A 17042-nucleotide genomic window follows, 5' to 3' on the forward strand; every position below is an offset into this window, starting at 1 on the left:
GAAGTGATGGGACCAGATGCCATGATCTTCGTTTTCTGAATGTTGAGCTTTAAGCCAACTTTTTTGCTCTCCTCTTTCACGTTCATCAAGAGGCTTTTTAGCTCCTCTTCACTTTCTGCCATAAGGGTGGTGTCATCTGCATATCTGAGGTGATTGATATTTCTCCCGGCAATCTTGATTCCAGCTTGTGTTTCTTCCAACCCAGCGTTTCTCATGATGTACTCTGCATAGAAGTTAAATAAGCAGGGTGACAATATACAGCCTTGACGTCCTCCTTTTCCTGTTTGGAACCAGTCTGTTGTTCCATGTCGAGTTCTAACTGTTGCTTCCTCACTTGCATACAGATTTCTCAAGAGGCAGGTTAGGTGGTCTGGTATTCCCATCTCTTTCAGAATTTTCCACAGTTTATTGTAATCCACACAGTCAAAGGCTTTGGCATAGTCAATAAAGCAGAAATAGATGTTTTTCTGGAACTCTCTTGCTTTTTCCATGATCCAGCGGATGTTGGCAATTTTATCTCTGGTTCCTCTGCCTCTTCTAAAACCAGCTTGAACATCAGGGGGTTCGCGGTTCACGTATTGCTGAAGCCTGGCTTGGAGAATTTTGAGCATTACTTTACTAGCATGTGAGATGAGTGCAATTGTGCGGTAGTTTGAGCATTCTTTTGCATTGCCTTTCTTTGGAATTGGAGTGAAAACTGACCTTTTCCAGTCCTGTGGCCACTGCTGAGTTTTCCAAGTTTGCTGGCATATTGAGTGCAGCACTTTCACAGCATCATCTTTCAGGATTTGAAACAGCTCAACTGGAATTGAGTACATCATGTGAAATGCCAGGCTGGATGAAGCACATGCTGGAATCAAGATTGCCGAGAGAAATATCAATAACTTCAGATATGCAGATGACACCACTCTTATGGCAGAAAGTGAAGAGGAACTGAAGAGCTTCTTGATGAAAGTGAAAAAGGAGAGTGGAAAAGCTGGCTTAAAACTGAGCATTCAAAAAAACTAAGATCATGGCATCTGGTCACACCACTTCATGGCAAATAGATGGGGAAACAGTGGAAACAGTGAGAGACTTTATTTTGTTGGGCTCCAAAATCACTGCAGATGGTGACTGCAGACATGAAATCAAAAGACCCTTGCTCCTTGGAAGAAAAACTATGACCAACTTAGATAGCATATTAAAAAGCAGAGACATTACTTTGTTGACAAAGGTCCATCTAGTCAAAGCTATGGTTTTTCCAGTAGTCATGTATGGATGTGAGACTTGGACCATAAAGAAAGCTGAGTGCCAAGTAATTGATGCTTTTGAACTGTAGTATTGGAAAAGACTCTTGAGAGTCCCTTGGACAGCAAGGAGATCCAACCAGTCCATCCTAAAGGAAATCAGTCCTGAATATTCATTGGAAGGACTGATGCTGAAGCGTGAAGCTCCAATACTTTGGCCACCTGATGCGAAGAACTGACTCATTGGAAAAGACCCTGATGCTGGGAAAGATTGGAGGCAGAGGGAGAAGGGGAGTACAGAGGATGAGATGATTGGATGGCATCACCGACTCAATGGACATGAGTTTGAGAAAACTCTAGGAGTTGGCGATGGACAGGGAGGCCTGGCATGCTGCAGTCCATGGGGTCACAAAGAGTTGGACATGACTGAGCAACTGAACGGAACTGAATCTAATTATGGTCTTCTCTGGTGGCTCAGATGGTAGAGTCCTTCTACAATGCAGGAGAATTGCCTTGAGAATTCTTGCCTGGAGAATTCAATGGACAGAGAAGCCTGGTGGGCTACAGTCCATAGGGTCACATGGAAAAGACCCTGATGCTTGGAAAGATTGAGGGCAGGAGGAGAAGGGGGCAGCACAGGATGAGATGGTTGGATGGCATCACCAACTCAATGGACATGAGTTTGAGCAAACTCTGGGAAACGGTGAACGACAGGGAAGTCTGGCATGCTGCAGTCCATGGGGTCGCAGAGTCAGACACGACTGAGTGACTACCAACAAATCTAATGATAAATAAGTAAGTCATGCAGCTGACGCCCCCTTTAGGTCAAGGCTGTTCTTCACTGCTTTGGGTCCTTTGCCCTTCTGACTCTTCCTTCCTGCTGCCCACCAGTGCCCTCCTCCCACTCATCAGTCTTCAGACCCCCAGATGAAGCCCGTCCGACGAGAAATCATCTGAAACTCCTCCACACATCTGAGCAGGTGTCAACTGCCACTCTTTCTCTGAGTTCCTTACAGTTTAAAGCAAGAAGCCGGCTGTGCTTCCCCAGGCTTCACAAATCACTCAGTGACCTGACCACACTTGGGGCAGAGGGGCTGTCTGGTGCCAGGAGACCAGATGGGCAACCACAGGATATTTCCCGCCAAGACAAGGGCTGGGCTCTAACACGGCTCGGTGGGTCCGAATACCCAATGAGGAGAGGGGCTTGAATGATCATGTAGTAGGAGGTCTGCAGAGCACACAAAGTGTACCCTTCACCACCAGCCTGGGAGGAGGGGGCACAGAGTGGGGTCCCCCTTTATCCCTGCGCCTCTAGCCTTCCTTTCTGAGCTCTGCTCTGCCCTTTCTCACAGGTGTGCTGGTTCTGGCCAACAGCAAGGATTGCTGGCCCAGCTGGAAGTGAGGAGAGGACTGAGTGCCCTGAGGGCCATCCCAGAGGCCGCCGGGATCACCGAACAGTAAGAAACGTTCTCCATCCTTTAACACGTGGTTAAACCCTCCAGGCTTCCCTGGTGACTCAAGATGGTAAAGAATGCCTGCAATGCAGGACACCCAGGTTTGATCCCTGGGTTGGGAAGATCCCCTAGAGAAGGGAATGGCTACCCACTCCAGTATTCTTGCTTGGAGAATCCCATGGATGGAGGAGCCTGATGGGCTACGGAGTGACTAATGCTTAGCAAGCCCTCCAGGCGGATTGTCTTTTCTTCTGAAAACCTTGAGAAGCAGCCCATAACGTTAGCTGACACTGCACATGACCTCAGAACACACAACCCTGTACTGTTTCTCCTTGGCTCCTGGAGGATGGGGCAAGAGCTATGCCTGGTCCCTGCCTAGCTCTATTTCCCTCTACATATTCCATGGACAATAAACTCTTGTTGCTATGGAGGGAAGGGCTGTTGCTTACACCCATGACGGTCATACTTGTCCAGCCCTCTGGAGCAAGCCTTGTCTCCAGGGGTGTTTGTGAAAAACTCAGTTCCTGGACCTCACACCAGAGATCCCAAATTGTGAGTCTAGGTTTAGACAGAATTTACACCCTGCCCCCAGTGTTTCTGATGAACCCAGAGGAAACTGCATCCAAGATGTGTGTGATGAACTATGAGAACTAGTTCCTTAGAGAGTATAAAGCAGAGAATCTCACTTAATCCTCTTATCAGATAGGGTTCTTAAAATCCCCTTAAGTAACCTGATGATCTCACAGACCTAAGTAGCAGTATAGGCAGGGGTTTAGAAATCCAGTTATCCAAAACAAGTCTTTTTTCTTTCCAGTATGCCATGATAAGGGCTGGATCTGTTATGGTGAGATCGGCCCCAAGTTTCCCTGATGAGTTAGGGCCACCATGATCTTCTAGCTTCCCAGTCTTTGTGATCCAGGATTTGCTCAGTACTCAGTCATGTCAGACTCTTTGCGACCCCATGGACTGTGGCCCGCCAGGCTCCCCTGTCCATAGGATTTCTCAGGCAAGAATACTGGAGTGGGTTGCCATTTCCTTCTTCAGAGGGTCTTCTCGACCCAGGGATCGAATCCACGTCTCTCGAGTCTCCTGCATTGGCAGGCAGATTCTTTACTTGTTCCACCTGGGATCCAGTCTTTGTTTGGGGGCCAGTAATCATTGCCAGATTCCTCACAAAAGCTTGTATCCCTCAAGAGAAGAAGAAGGAGAGAGGCAGGTAATTAGAAATATCATGTATATTGAAGAGGACACACACACACACACACACACACACTCACTCACACTGACCACTGAACCATCTTGCCAAGGGAGCGCCAGTCTGTTCTGTTCTGGGACTCAATACAGTTGATACTGTTGCTTGGGTGGGTGCAGTCGGCAAGGACAATTTTTGCAGCTAATGCTGGAAGTGTGGCAATCAGGGAGCCGCCAGCTGTCTCACTTAAATTCTTAGCTCTCTCGCTCTCTTTTTTTAAAATCATTTTGCTTACATAATCCACCCTCTTTTTATTTTCTAATTCTCTCCTTGCAAAGCTGGCACCAGAGGGGAAGGGCTGGGGTGGAGGGGGTAGCAATTACACATCAGTTTGGGGAGCATTTACATTTTGCAATTACAATTTAAAAATAAGCCTCGTTAATGATCTCCACGTGTCAACGACAACCCCTAACTGACATACATACTCTCGTGGGCCTGCCTGCCTCCTGCTGAAGTCTGAGGCTCCATGGGGGCGGAGGTGCCTGGGGAGACATGGGGGAGCCGACAGCATCTGGGGTTGGGGGCAAGGGCAATGAGGTGCCCTGGTGGTTGGAGGAGGGCAGGTGTGGAGCTGAGCACCAAAAGCCAAGGGTCCAGGCTTCCAGCTTCTCTTCTCCACTCTGTGTTCATGCTCCATCCCAGTGCACCTCCTCCCACGGCCGACACAGCAGGCTGTCAGGGCAGACATCTCAGAAGCAATGCAGGGCTTGGGGCTGGGAGAAAGGGAACCCCAACTCCTGTTCTCCAAGGTGGGAATTTTCAGGGTCCTACTGGGCCAGTGAATCCTAGTCCCCCAGACCCAGCCGTTGTGCCTGGGTGTTCATGGATTGGGCAGAGGACCTGAGTCCATACACAGGATTCAGGAAGTGAGAAGGCTTTATTTATCCCAGCTGGGGAAAGACTCTCCTCCTAGCAATGAGTGACCACACATTGATTGATGCCCTCTGATTCCTTGAGCAGGGACTTTGGAACAAAGCAGCCCAGCTTCAGACTCCAGCTCTGCCACTTGCTGGCTGAGGGATTTGAGGCAAGTTACAAGACTTAGGTTTTCTAACCGTCACTGTCTTGATGGACTGGGACAACCGCACTTACCTTGCAGGGCCTGTGTGAGGATGAAATGCCAGAACTACTGTAGGGCACCTCACGCACATCTGGCATGCGATGGATGCTCCCAGCCCCTCCCCAACGTGTCCCCTCCTGCCCACATCGAAGCTGCTTCTTTCCAGCTTCTGTGGACACTAAGGAAGTGTGATCCTGTCTGATTTCCCCTGGTCTTCCCCAAAGTCAAGCCACCTGCTCCATGAGCAGCTCCTGAAGTGGACCCCAGCCCCACACACTGCACCCCCCACCATCTCCCTATGGGCTCCTCTGCAGGGCCCTGGCATCAGGCCCCTGCTCCAGCTTCAGCGTCTCTTGGCTTCTTTCCTGCCTCTGGTTGGTAACAAGCCCAACTCCCCCTCTTCTGGGCACTAATTCAATACAGTGACCTTCCATCGTGCCCCACGTATGTTCTTTATCTGTGAACGTGAAACGCGGGTGGGAGCTCTGTGAGATGCCTTTTAGCCTCGGCATCTGTAATTCTGATTTCCCTTCCCCACTTGATTTCCCCCTGGCCAGTTACTCGTGCGTGAAGCTTTCATCTCCTGGGCGGCTTCATCCAGGTCCATCTTTGAACTTACAACTTGTAGTCAAGAACTTGCATTTGTGACTTGAAACTTACATAAAACAGCTCTCCCCCAGCATAGAAAGAGATCTGCATCTTGCAAAATTCTGAGCGAGGGAGATGTTCCAGAAGCAGAAGCCAGTGGGGTAGAGCAGAGGAATGGAGAGGGGCTGCAGAGGTGGGGTTCCTTGAGGACACGGACTGCGTCTTATCGGTTTGGGTGTTTAACTGAACACAGTGAAATGCAGTTCTAAAAACTTGCTTTAAACTAGGCTACATAATGGAGAGTTTTCTAGGTCAAGATAAATCGATCTAGTCTATTGTTTTTGATTGCTGCATAGTATTCTAAAAAGCCTCCCTTCTTACCCCCACCTCTACCCACTAGTTCACCATCCAGTCAACCCTAAGAAACAGTTTCTGATTTAGCTGATCTTGTGGTCACTTATTGGGCTTCCCAGGTGGCTCTGTGGTAAATAATCCACCTGCAATGCAGGAGACACAGGTTCAATCCCTGGGTCGGGAAGATCCCCTAGAGGAAGAAATGGCAACCCACTCCCATTATTCTTACTTGGAGAATCCCATGGACAGAGGAGCCTGGCGGGCTACAGTCATAAGGTCACAAAGAGTCACATAACTGAGCATGTACACACGTGGTTGCTTATTATGTCATACAATATGTGTCAGTCTCCCTCTTTTTTAAGATGGTTTGTTTATTTATTTATTTGGCCTCTCTGGGCAGCATGGGAATCTTAGTTCCCCAACCAGGTATTGAACACGTGCCTCCTACAGTGGAAACTTGGAGTCTTATCCACTGGACCACCAGGAAATCCCCTCAGTCCCTCTTTTTAATGTGTGTGTTTATTTATGAACGATCTGCTGTGGAGGCTGGGGGAACGAGCACACATTCTTCTCCTTCCAATTTATATTAGTTTGATCAAACTATATTTGATTTTATCTATTTTTAGTCAATAGTATTATATATAATACAGAATATGTATATTACTGAGTGCACAGTGTTACACTATTTAGCATAGTTTATGTGCTATCTTTATAAGATTTAGAAGATTTTTATTCTGTTAAATAACTGTGGTTCCCTTCGCATGTTGACTATAGGTTGGTAGTGAAGTGAAAGTCACTCAGTCATGTCCGACTCTTTGTGACCCTATGGATTATACAGTCCATGGAATTCTCCAGGCTAGAATACTGGAGTGGGTAGCCTTTCCCTTCTCCAGGGGATCTTCCCAACTCAGAGAGCGAACCCAGGTCTCCTGCATTGCGGGCGGATTCTTTACAAGCTGAGCCACAAGGGAAGCCCAAGAATATTGGAGTAGGTAACCGTTCCCTTCTCCAGGGGATCTTCCCGACCCAGGAATAGAACCAGGGTCTCCTGCATTGCAGGTGGATTCTTTATCAACTGAGCTATCAGGGAAGCCCCAAAGTGAAAGTGAAAGTTGCTCAGTTGTGTCGTCTCTTTGCGACCCCATGGACTATACAGTCCATTGAATTTTCCAGGCCTTGTATAGGTCGATAACAAGGTGGAAATGTTATTCAGCCACAGGACTTACTCTTGGGATTCGACCCCAGGAAAAGGAATGGAACCCTGTCCTCACCACTTGGCCACTGCCTAGTCTCCTGAGCCCCCAGGTTGACGCCCACCCCTCCATCCTTCCAGCTGCCTTCCTCCCGTTGGGCTGCAGCTCTGTTTTGTTTTCCACTGTCTTCTTCCTCCAGCCTCTTTGTTTTTTGAATTATCACCTCTAGTTATTTTTATATTGATGGGAGAGGAGTAAATTGAGTCCTCATGTATCCAAAACGGACTTGATCTTCTCTTTGAACCTGACTGACAGAACTCAGAGCAAGTCCCACGTTCCACACCATTTTCTCATAGATCCTGAAGGTGCTGCTTCACTATCTTACTTCAAGTCTGGCAGTGAGAATCCACTTTTAGATTTCTTTTCTTTTTAAAGTTCTGAATTTCCACCACTGTGTGCTGAGGCTTGAGATTTGGTCTGCTCCTTTTTTATTTCTCTTACTCAGCCCTCGGGATCCCTTGAAATCTGAAGTCATCTATCTTGCTTCATCTCGTATCTTTATTTATTTCACTCGTCTCTGTTTTCTCCTTCTGGGGCATCCAAGGCCCTTTGTAGAGCCTGGAACATAACAGGTGCTCAGTAAATGACTGTTGGTTTCAGGGTAGGACCCCCGCTCAACTTGCCTGTGGCCTCGGACAGGATCTCTCCTCTGTACCTCTCCTCTAGGCAGCAGTCAGACCCACCACGGCTCTGCCAGCCCTCCGGCAAACTGCTCTGAACAGTCCTCTTTGGAGCCTTGCGTCCAACACTGCTTCTGGGCTTGAGGAAGAAGCTAAGGGTAAGGAGTGAAGACAATGCTCAGCTCAAGCTAGGGCAGCCATAGTGGCCAGCCCCCAGAGACAGACACGTCTCTGAAACTTCAGATTTCATCAGCATCCCCTGAACATTGATCCTGTTGGGGACTTCTCTCCTTGACCTTCCTGATCATTCTTACATGGGCCTCCTTCTCTCTTCATCTCCCTCTGCCCACTACCCCCCTACTCCCCAGACTATCTCAGCTCACGTGTGTACACAGCTCCGGTTTGTGAAATAATCCCTGACCACGGCAAGGGCCTCATTAGGTGAGATCCTTTTTTACACTTTTATGAATCCCAGAACAAAGAAACAGCAGACTTCTCTTCCCAGGGCTGCAGAGCACATGCTCTGACCTGACACAGCCAGGCCCTAAAAAGGAGATCAGAGAGGCTTGTGGATAGCGGGGATCTTGCCCAGCCTGAGGCCACCTGTGCCCTTGGGGAGGCATTGTGGCTGAGAATTCCCACTTTTTTCCTCCTCCCTTTCCCAGGGATGGGCTCTGGGAGCAGACACCTCACACTCCTCTCTCCTGCCCTGCCCAGGCCACCCTGCTCTGGACAGAATCTCGACACTGGGAGTTGGCATGCTTCACTCCTTCTCCCTGAACGGGCCAGACCCTGGAATACCCAGATCAACAAGCGCTCAGGTCCTAAAAGATCATTCTCTGTTCTAATCAAAGTATCCTAATTGGTCCCCCAGGTCTAGAGTCCACTGTGTGAATTTGTCTCCATCTCCCCACCTCCCTGCCCTGACCTTGCCCTCCATGGGGCACGAGTAGAAGCACAACTTGAACTTCGAGTCCACAAAGTTTCTCTAATGAAGGCAGGATTTCTTTCCACCGAGACCACAATGATAGGGAATGAGTCGTCACTGCAAAGGGCAGCATTTGAGGCAAGTTATAATTTTCGGACAAGCGGCTAGCATTCAAAGACACCCACTGCTAATATGGAACACTTCTTGGTTGAGTGCAGTAGAAAGGGCCAGCATATGACTCAACTTTTCCCTGTTAGAAACCCGAGAACTACTGACCCCTTTTCAAAGCTGGAGGTTGAAGGGATAGAGCTTGGCAGGGGCCAGGGGGACGCAGAACAGAGCTCTAAGCCCCCTGCACTTTTGTTTAATTGCTTCCTGCTTTGGAGGCTGTGGGTAATAATCCCGTTGCTGGCCAGCAAAGATGTCTTTGCTGGTCACTCCTTCAGAAACTGCCTGAAACCTCTCTGGGCTGAGAGAAGGAGGCAGTTCTGAAAGGAAAGTTTGCTGGAAGGGGCTTTTGCAGGGGGATAAAGTTAGGACTCAGGGAGCTATGTCAAGGGATGCTCATTGAGCATGGGGTGCCCCTAACCTGAATAAAAGCCAGTCCTGTTGCATCAGACAGGCTTTCTGCAGATAGAGCCAGGTGCCTCTTAGCCTGTGAGTCACGGCATATTTCCCTCCAGAACAGGGACTTCTTTGCAGCTGTGGGTGGTCCTTGGAAAACCATGGGTGGGGCGGAGAAAGAAGGCCAAGCAGAGAGACTTCACAGGGAGCAAGTAGACTGCAAGCCCCCTCCCTCCCCACCCCACCCCTTCTGGGCCGCAACACAGGAGGGAGACATTGCCCGCATCCCCGCCGACATGAGTCGTATCCGGCACCGAGCTGCCTGCATGGTGAGGGGTCAGGGCACAGGCCGCCCCCGCCCCCGCCTGGCACCAGCTGCCAGGGTTCTGAGCCCACGGCTGAGACACGTGATCACCTGTTACATGCAGTCTTCAACCATGTATTCCGTCACTTCATAGTCATTCTCAAATCTTGTTCTTTCCCTTCATAATTGAACCCACAGTCCAGGGAGTCCCGACGGAGGCTCAGACCTGCCTCTCTCAGCGCTCACGGAAGCATCTCTGTCTTGGTTGCATCGTGTGAGGCCCCGACTTCTCATGGGTGTTAGCAGCATCTTGTTTCCCATCTTTTACTCATTTTTATACAATAATAAGAGCAAATGCAATACAGTATTTAAATGAATTTGCTTGCACACACCCTGTTGTCCAGAGAAGACAGGACTGACAGGAATGAACAGTTGCTGTTTAAGAGGCCTCACCATCCACAGGCATAAAGTATGTGCCCGTTAGTGAGGTGCAAAAGCCCAAATTTGGCAGACGGGTGACATTTAGGTGTGTCGATACGATGTGGCCCTTTGACCTTCAGGGCATGTGGAAGTGAGGGACCACCTGTGTTGGATGTCCTGACTCCAGATGGTAGTTTCTGCACAGTCACCTTTGTCTTTCTCCTGTTCCATTTCCAGGGCTCCGCTGGTGTTCCCCGCCTCCACCCCAGACTTCTAGGTTAAACGTTCAGACTCTGAAATCAGGCCTTGTGTCACATTTGAGACCTCTCTCCACCACTCTAGACCTCAGGGTTCACATCCTTGAAACGGGACAACTATCACACTTATACCTTATGGTTGCTGGGAAAAATAGATAGGGTTCTCTGTGACAGCAGCTTAGCATAATGCCTGGTGCGTGGCAAGGGCTCACTGAGTGGAAGTCATTAATAATTCTGGATTATCATCTCACTCCAGGGCAAAACTGGCTCCAGGGAAGCAAACTCATTCTCACTAAGGTGTAAATGACTGCTAGGACTTAAAGATTTATCCTTTCTTTAAGTCCTAGTATCTAATATCCTTAAATTTATTGGTCTCTTTGACATTTCAACAATAAACCAAAAGAAGATTTATGTCTATCCAGGCTCTGTAAGGAGGTTGTTATTGTTGTTTAGTCACTCGGTCGTATCCAGTTCTTTTTCAACCCCATGAACTGTAGCCCACCAGGCTTCTCTGTCGTTGGAATTTCCCAGGCAGGAATTATGGAGTTGTTGCCATTTTCTTCTCCAAGGGATATCTTCCTGACCCAGGGATCGAGCCCGTATCTCCTGCCTTGGCAGGCATATTCTTCACCACTAAGCCCCCTGGGAAGCCCTCCATAAGGAGGTGGGCCTTGTAAAATCACATTGCAAAGACCTTTTCCCCAGAAGGAAAAGCAAGGCAAGGCCATGATCCTGTCTGCTGGGAACATAGAGGTCAATGGGCAAGATGAGACCTAACTGGGAGGTAGGCTTTCCAGGACATAGAAACTCACGTAGTGCTAAGTCATGCTACATGCCCTCCCTCTGCCGGACGGCAGGGCTCCCACTGAGAGGAGGGTCCAGGAGTAGAAAGTGAAGAAAGGCCTCAGGGAAAGTGAAGAGAAGGCTTTGAGCAAAGTTTTGATGCAGGCAGAGGTGTGGTCGTGTAACATAGAGGACTTTGCCGGCAGAGAAGCACAGCAGAGGAACCATTTCTCGGGAGGTAGACGGGGCTTGCCTGCTAGCTGGGGCTTGGATGCCGAAACCCAGGGATGACTGCCTGGCATCACCCCCTTTCACATGGAAGATGCCATCCTCCCTTCCCTTACCCCCCAGGGCAGCCCTTTCTGACAGATCAGGAACACGGAGCCAGTGTACCTGCTCTAGTTCCCAACAGCCGTGAGGACCAAGGCACCCGGCTGGTGCCCTTTCCTCCCACATTGCTGTGGACTCTGAGGGGTCCCCCTGTCTTTTCTCTGTGCTCACTGAGGGCCCAGAGTGAGGACAGCTATGGGCTGAGTCAGGAAGTATCAGGGATGAGTGGCTTTTCAATGATAAACTGAGCCCAAAGGACTACTTGCTTTCATAGCCCTGATTCTTGACCCCTTTTTTTTCCTCTGGAGGCAGTTTTAAAAAATGAAATCAGATATCATCCAGCCAGATAATGTGGTGCAGTCCTTCTCAGAGAGAAAGGGGGCCTGGCTGACTCTCTTAGCATCCTCTGCTTCCGGGAGAATCTGAGAGCATCTCAGGTGCCATGCCCGATAGGTGCCTGGGTCCCTTAGTTCTGGGAACTCCCCCAACCAGACCCCTCCTTGCACCTCCATCCCAGCCCCTCACTTCTATTCTTCCTCTTCCTGGCTCCCAGGGAGGGCCGGCCTCCTGGGTGACTGCCTCTGAGAAGGCAGTTGACTGATAGGAGGAAGCAGGCAGGTAGGACGGCAGAAACTCTCCTTCCATCTGGGGTCCCCAGCGTCTGAGCTGTTTGTCTGTCTCTGCTGAGCTGCAAGCCTCAGGGGCCCAAGCCCAGGTTGTTTTCTCAGCTCAGTTCCTGAGCAGTGGCTGCTGTCAGCTCTCAACAAATAATAATAAACCTGGGATTCGGGTTTGTCGAGGGGGATTTCAGTCCCTGGGTTCATTTTTAGATTTGTTTCTCTCTGTGTATGTGTGCAGACAAGCAGCACATGATGGGCTCCCGGGGGACCTGGCCGGGGCTCCCAGCTGCCCTGGCAATCCACCCCGGCTGCTCCCTCAGAAGAGCTGCAGGGCCCTCCTCTGCCCCAGACCCCTAGGACTGCCTGCACGTTTGAGAGAGAAGAAAAAATAATTGAATGAAAGGCCTCAAGCTCTCTCCTGTCTCCATTCCTCCCCACCTCTCCCACTCATGCTGTTTGGATAGAGATGAAGAGGGCTGGAGATGAAAAAGAGAGGGCGGACTCCCATCTCTAGGCTCGAAAGCCACCCAAGGGATGGGCGGAAACCTGGTCTCGGGCCTGGGGAGAGGCTTCCGTGCCTGGAACCAGCGATGGCCTCCTCCAACTCCCTTTCCTGGGATGCAGAGACAGGGCAGGAGAGAAAGAGAAACTATGTTCTAAGTCAAGCATCACTGGCAAAAGCAGGACCCAGCTGTGGGTGAAATTTAGGACCAGACCAATGGGGCCTCTAGGGCAGAGCAGCACTTGCTTGAAGGCAGATTGGAGGTGACCCCTGGAGGTCATTGCTGCCTTCCAGCAGGAGAAAGTACATACCACTTCTCTGTAAGAAGAATGCAGGGCTGTGCTTACCCTTATAGCTAGCATGCTTCCCCCCGCCCTTTCTGCTTTTTTGTTTTATTTTGTTTAAAGGAACCAAAGGGGGGAAAAAATCACCAAGTTGTAAAGTGCTTAAAGAGGAGATGAGAATCTTCATCAAAATGCTAAAAGCTGGAGGGGGAGAGTAATGTGAAGACTCTTGCCTGCTATTTATGGGATTGATTCTCAGATCAAGAAGAAGCAAGCAGTTGGATGAAAGGAATTATTGTTAAGCTCCTCGGTAGGAAGATCTAATGGACAATTGCCGCTATCAGGGGGAATTAAATTGCTGTTTCAGTTTGTAAAATATATCAGCGGCTTTTTGAAGCCAGAAAAGGTGTGACAGCCAAGGCAGGGAGGAAAGCGGGGTCTGTCACTTCCTGGTCCCTGTGTGTGAAGCAGGAGCAGACGGGAGAGGTGCTGGGGCCACAGCAGAGGCTGCTCTCCTAACTCTGACCCTGGTCCATTTCTTTTTGAAACCAAGTTGAACAGTAAAGGGAACTGGGTGCATGAAGGAAAGAAAGCTACGGCCCTAACTCTGGGTGCTGAGGTGCCAGGAGACCCTGTGAGTCAGAAGCAGTGGGGCAGGATGGGTCTCCTCCCCTGGAAACCCAATCAGAGGTGAGGAGAGCCACTGACGTGGGTCAGGGATTCTCAGCACCCCTGCAACACCCAGGGAATGTCACAAGCCCTGCCAACACCCCTCTTACCCCAGCGCACACACACTACATTGTGGGCGCAGAGGGTTCCAGAGTGGATTATAAGCCCCTTCCTCTCAGAACTGGGTCTCGAAGCAAGCTGTAGCCTATCCCCAGACTGGGGTCCCTGAGCACAGAAATGACTCCTAGACCCGGCCCCGGAGGAGACATATTGTTATTCCAGCACAAAGAGTGAAACAGCCTTGGAGTGGGGAGAGGGGAGGAGTGGGGGGCTCCTGGAGGAAGGACCACAGGCCACGGAGAGGACCTTGCTGCTGGGACGGTCCACAGATGGTTCCGACCTCTTCCAGAGACCAAAGGGAGGTTATAGGGTGAAGGAGGAGAGAGAGGTGGAGAGAGGGAGATTTTCCATCTCCCAAGGTGACTGAAACTGGCCGGGCTGGTCAAACTCAGGCTGGACCCACTGGCTCCTCTGTTCCTTGGAAACCAGCACCATCACAAGAGGTCATGACCTGGCTCCACCTCCCAAGTGGGCTGCCCAGAGAGGTGCTGAAGGGCAGTCAGAGCAGAGAGCTGTGGGTGACCACGGGGGCTGGAGCTGCCTGCTGTCTCGGCTGTCACCTCTACTGTAGAGAATCATTCCCCACTGAGAGTTCCAAGCAGGAACCAGAGGGGCGCCAGGGAGGTCACCCTTCTGGCTGAGACGTTCTGCCAGGACTTGGGCTCTGTGCTCGGAGCAGTGACCCCCTGGGACCCAGGTGATGGGGGAGGTGTGACCTCTCGGCCAGCCTTCAACTCAGTGATTGAGCCTGAGGAGTCTGATCCTGAATGCGAATCCTAATCCTTCCTCCAGTGTAGACACGACTACTCTTCTGGCTCCCACACTGATCCTGGCCTCATCACATTGAGAGGATTCTATCTGCCCCTAGGACCCCAAAGTCAGAAAGATGGTGGGGGCGGGTGGGGAGCGACAGTCACTAGGCCACAGCATTCCTGTCCCCCCAGGCCCTGAGGTTCCGCCTGGCTCCCGAGCACCTGGGGTGAACAGGCAAGCCCAAATCCCGCACTTGCTGTGCTGGTTGGGGGTGGCTCTTGGGGGCTGGCCCTTTCCCTTTATTCTACAAGGACCCTTCACCTATCTGAAACACCTCCACCAGACCTGCTTACACTTCAAAGCTTCCCACCCATGGGTGGGTCCTCTCTCTCACCTTCATCCTTCCCACCATCTATCCCCACACTGGCCTAAGCCTTATCACCCCGGTGCTGACTCCAAGCACCAAGGATAGGGGACCATCCAGTTCCTCTGGCACTCAGCTTTCCACTTGTGGTTTCTAACCCTTACTGGGGGTTAGAAAGAGACCTGGTGTGTATGTGTGTGTGTGTGTGCGTGTGTGTGTGTGTGTGTCTGTGTCTGTGTCTGAGTGTGTGTGCACGTGCATGCTTGCGTTTCTTTAGATAAATCCACAGAGTCACATGAAATCAGTGACAGGTTGACACCGTTATTTCAAGATTCATCGCTCCGAGTTGCCAGCATAGGAGACGTAGCCAACTCCTTCCCACCACCAACACATTTTTTTTCCCCAGGCATAATTTATAGCAGCGGGGTGAATTTGTTTCCAAAAGATGAATATCACACTATCAGCAACAGCTGCCTCTCATTTTTATTTGTTTTTAAATTTGACTCAAAGTCCAATTCTCTATACACATCCGAAGCTGTAAATCCTAAACCGACTGATTACATGATTTAGTAAACAGGTTATATTATATAATGCAATTAAAGCGGGGGGCTCCGCGGCGCCACCTACAGGCTGCTTCTGGGAAGGGAGCTGGGCCGGAGACTCCTTTTGGACCAGGCCCTCCGCGGAAGGAAAATAAAGGGAACTGCCTGGGTTGAGCCAGCCAGGTTACTAATGCAGCCTTTCGGGCCCTCCTGCTGAGTTCACTGTGTTATTTCAGCCTCCTGCAAATCTGTCTAGACGTCAGAACCCTGGCCTGGGCAGCTGCTCAGAGGGGCGGGCCTGGGGTTGGGGGAGGGGCGGGAGCCACCTGGGGGCCCCTGGGCTGGGGGCGTGGAAGAGGCTTCCTGCCTCCCTTGGACTCTGGGGCCCCCTTGCTTCACTCTCAAATGAGGGAGGCTTTAGAACGAAGCTACCAGCTTTAACTGTTTCCATTCTATTCAGCAGAGCTTGTGTGGTGTGCTAACCCTGGGCAGAGGTTTTGGGAATAATCTAGTGTTTTGCAGATGGAGAGGGAAAGGACAGTCACAGAGAGGAGGCAGAGCTGGGTGTGGAACCCCGAATTTTCTGACCCTAAATTCAGCCTCCGTCTGATCATTGGGGATTTACAGATGAGGAAATGGAGGCCCAGACTTCCACAGCCTCTTCTTGGAGCAGGGAAAGGAAAATGATAGCATGCTACCAGTGTGTGGGGGGACAGAAGAGGAGGGCTCCTGGGCCAGGGGGCGACTCGGTGCTGCCTCTTGGATGCTCCTACGTGGAGCGAGAGAAGGAGGGAGGGAGGGTGGGAACGGGGAGGGTGATGGGGGGTGGGGTGGGGATGGGGAGGAAAGGCAGGAGGTGGGAGGAAAGGGGCAGGCCCAGGGCCAGAGCTGCCTCCCACCCCTCCCCACCCCTCTTCAGGCCCTGGGCTCTCAAGGATCCTAGCATCTCCAAAGAGGTTCTGTAAGAGAGGGCAGTATTATTGAAAAGCTCTCCAAAAGAGGAAACTTACTTCCCAGGGCTAACACAGAACCTTTCCCCTGGTCCAGGGGGTTTAGGAGAAGGGAGGAAGAAGGGTGGGTGTCCCAGAGGGTGGAAACATCTCCCCACCCTGTCCTGTGCCAGCCACCTACCCAGCCTTCAGTCGGAGGGGGAGGACAGTGGGGAGCCACAGGGAAGCCGGTCCCTTTGTCCCCTCTCCCACCTCAGGCCTTCCAGGGGAGGGTCAGCCAGGGTCAGGGAGCTTGCTCCTGATGCTGTGGGGCCGGCTGGCCGGAGAGTTCCCAATTAGACTTCAGTTTCTCATCCCGAAGGCCCTGAGCCCCCAACCCAGGCACCCCAGCCCAATTACTGCTGGGCAGCGTTAACCCCTTGGTGCCCCGGGCCGTTAATGGAATGTTAATTGTTCTAATGGGTTTCTTGTCAACAAGTCCTAATGAGCTCCTTCCTAACAAGCTTGGGTCTTTTTTCTCCATCTGTTTGTCAACGAGCTGGAGTTTGGGCTCCAGCAGAGCCTCACCTTGTGGGGCTGGGGAGCGGGAGCTGAGGAGGCAGAGGGAGTGAGTGCTCCCAGGCTGCTCCTCCCTAATTCCTAAGGGGCGTCCTTCACACCCCTCGGCCTCCCCCGGCCCCTGAGCTCTGTAAAATGGCAGTTTTAGCTCCTTTGGATGATATCAGTGACAAATGATTTCTTCCTGGATATCACTGTGGGGTTGTGTTGCATTAGGGTTTTTTTTTTCCTTTTCCTTCCTAGCTGCCCCGTAATAAAGGTGCTCAGCATTGAAAACAATCCTGTGA

At 50.9% G+C, this 17042-nt stretch overlaps 1 protein-coding gene across 2 annotated transcripts in view; it reads left to right on the forward strand.

The window, feature by feature from the left end:
- PKNOX2 (PBX/knotted 1 homeobox 2) overlaps positions 1–17042 on the forward strand; it is a 292022-nt gene that overhangs the window by 186378 nt on the left and 88602 nt on the right. For both annotated transcript variants that reach the window (XM_040255805.1, XM_040255804.1), the window contains exon 3: positions 2579–2683. The gene's annotated coding sequence lies outside the window, so the exon portion shown is untranslated. The remainder of the gene's footprint in view (positions 1–2578; positions 2684–17042) is intronic.

Source organism: Oryx dammah, unplaced genomic scaffold (assembly GCF_014754425.2).
Source record: "Oryx dammah isolate SB20612 unplaced genomic scaffold, SCBI_Odam_1.1 HiC_scaffold_15, whole genome shotgun sequence".
NCBI lineage: Eukaryota > Metazoa > Chordata > Mammalia > Artiodactyla > Bovidae > Oryx > Oryx dammah.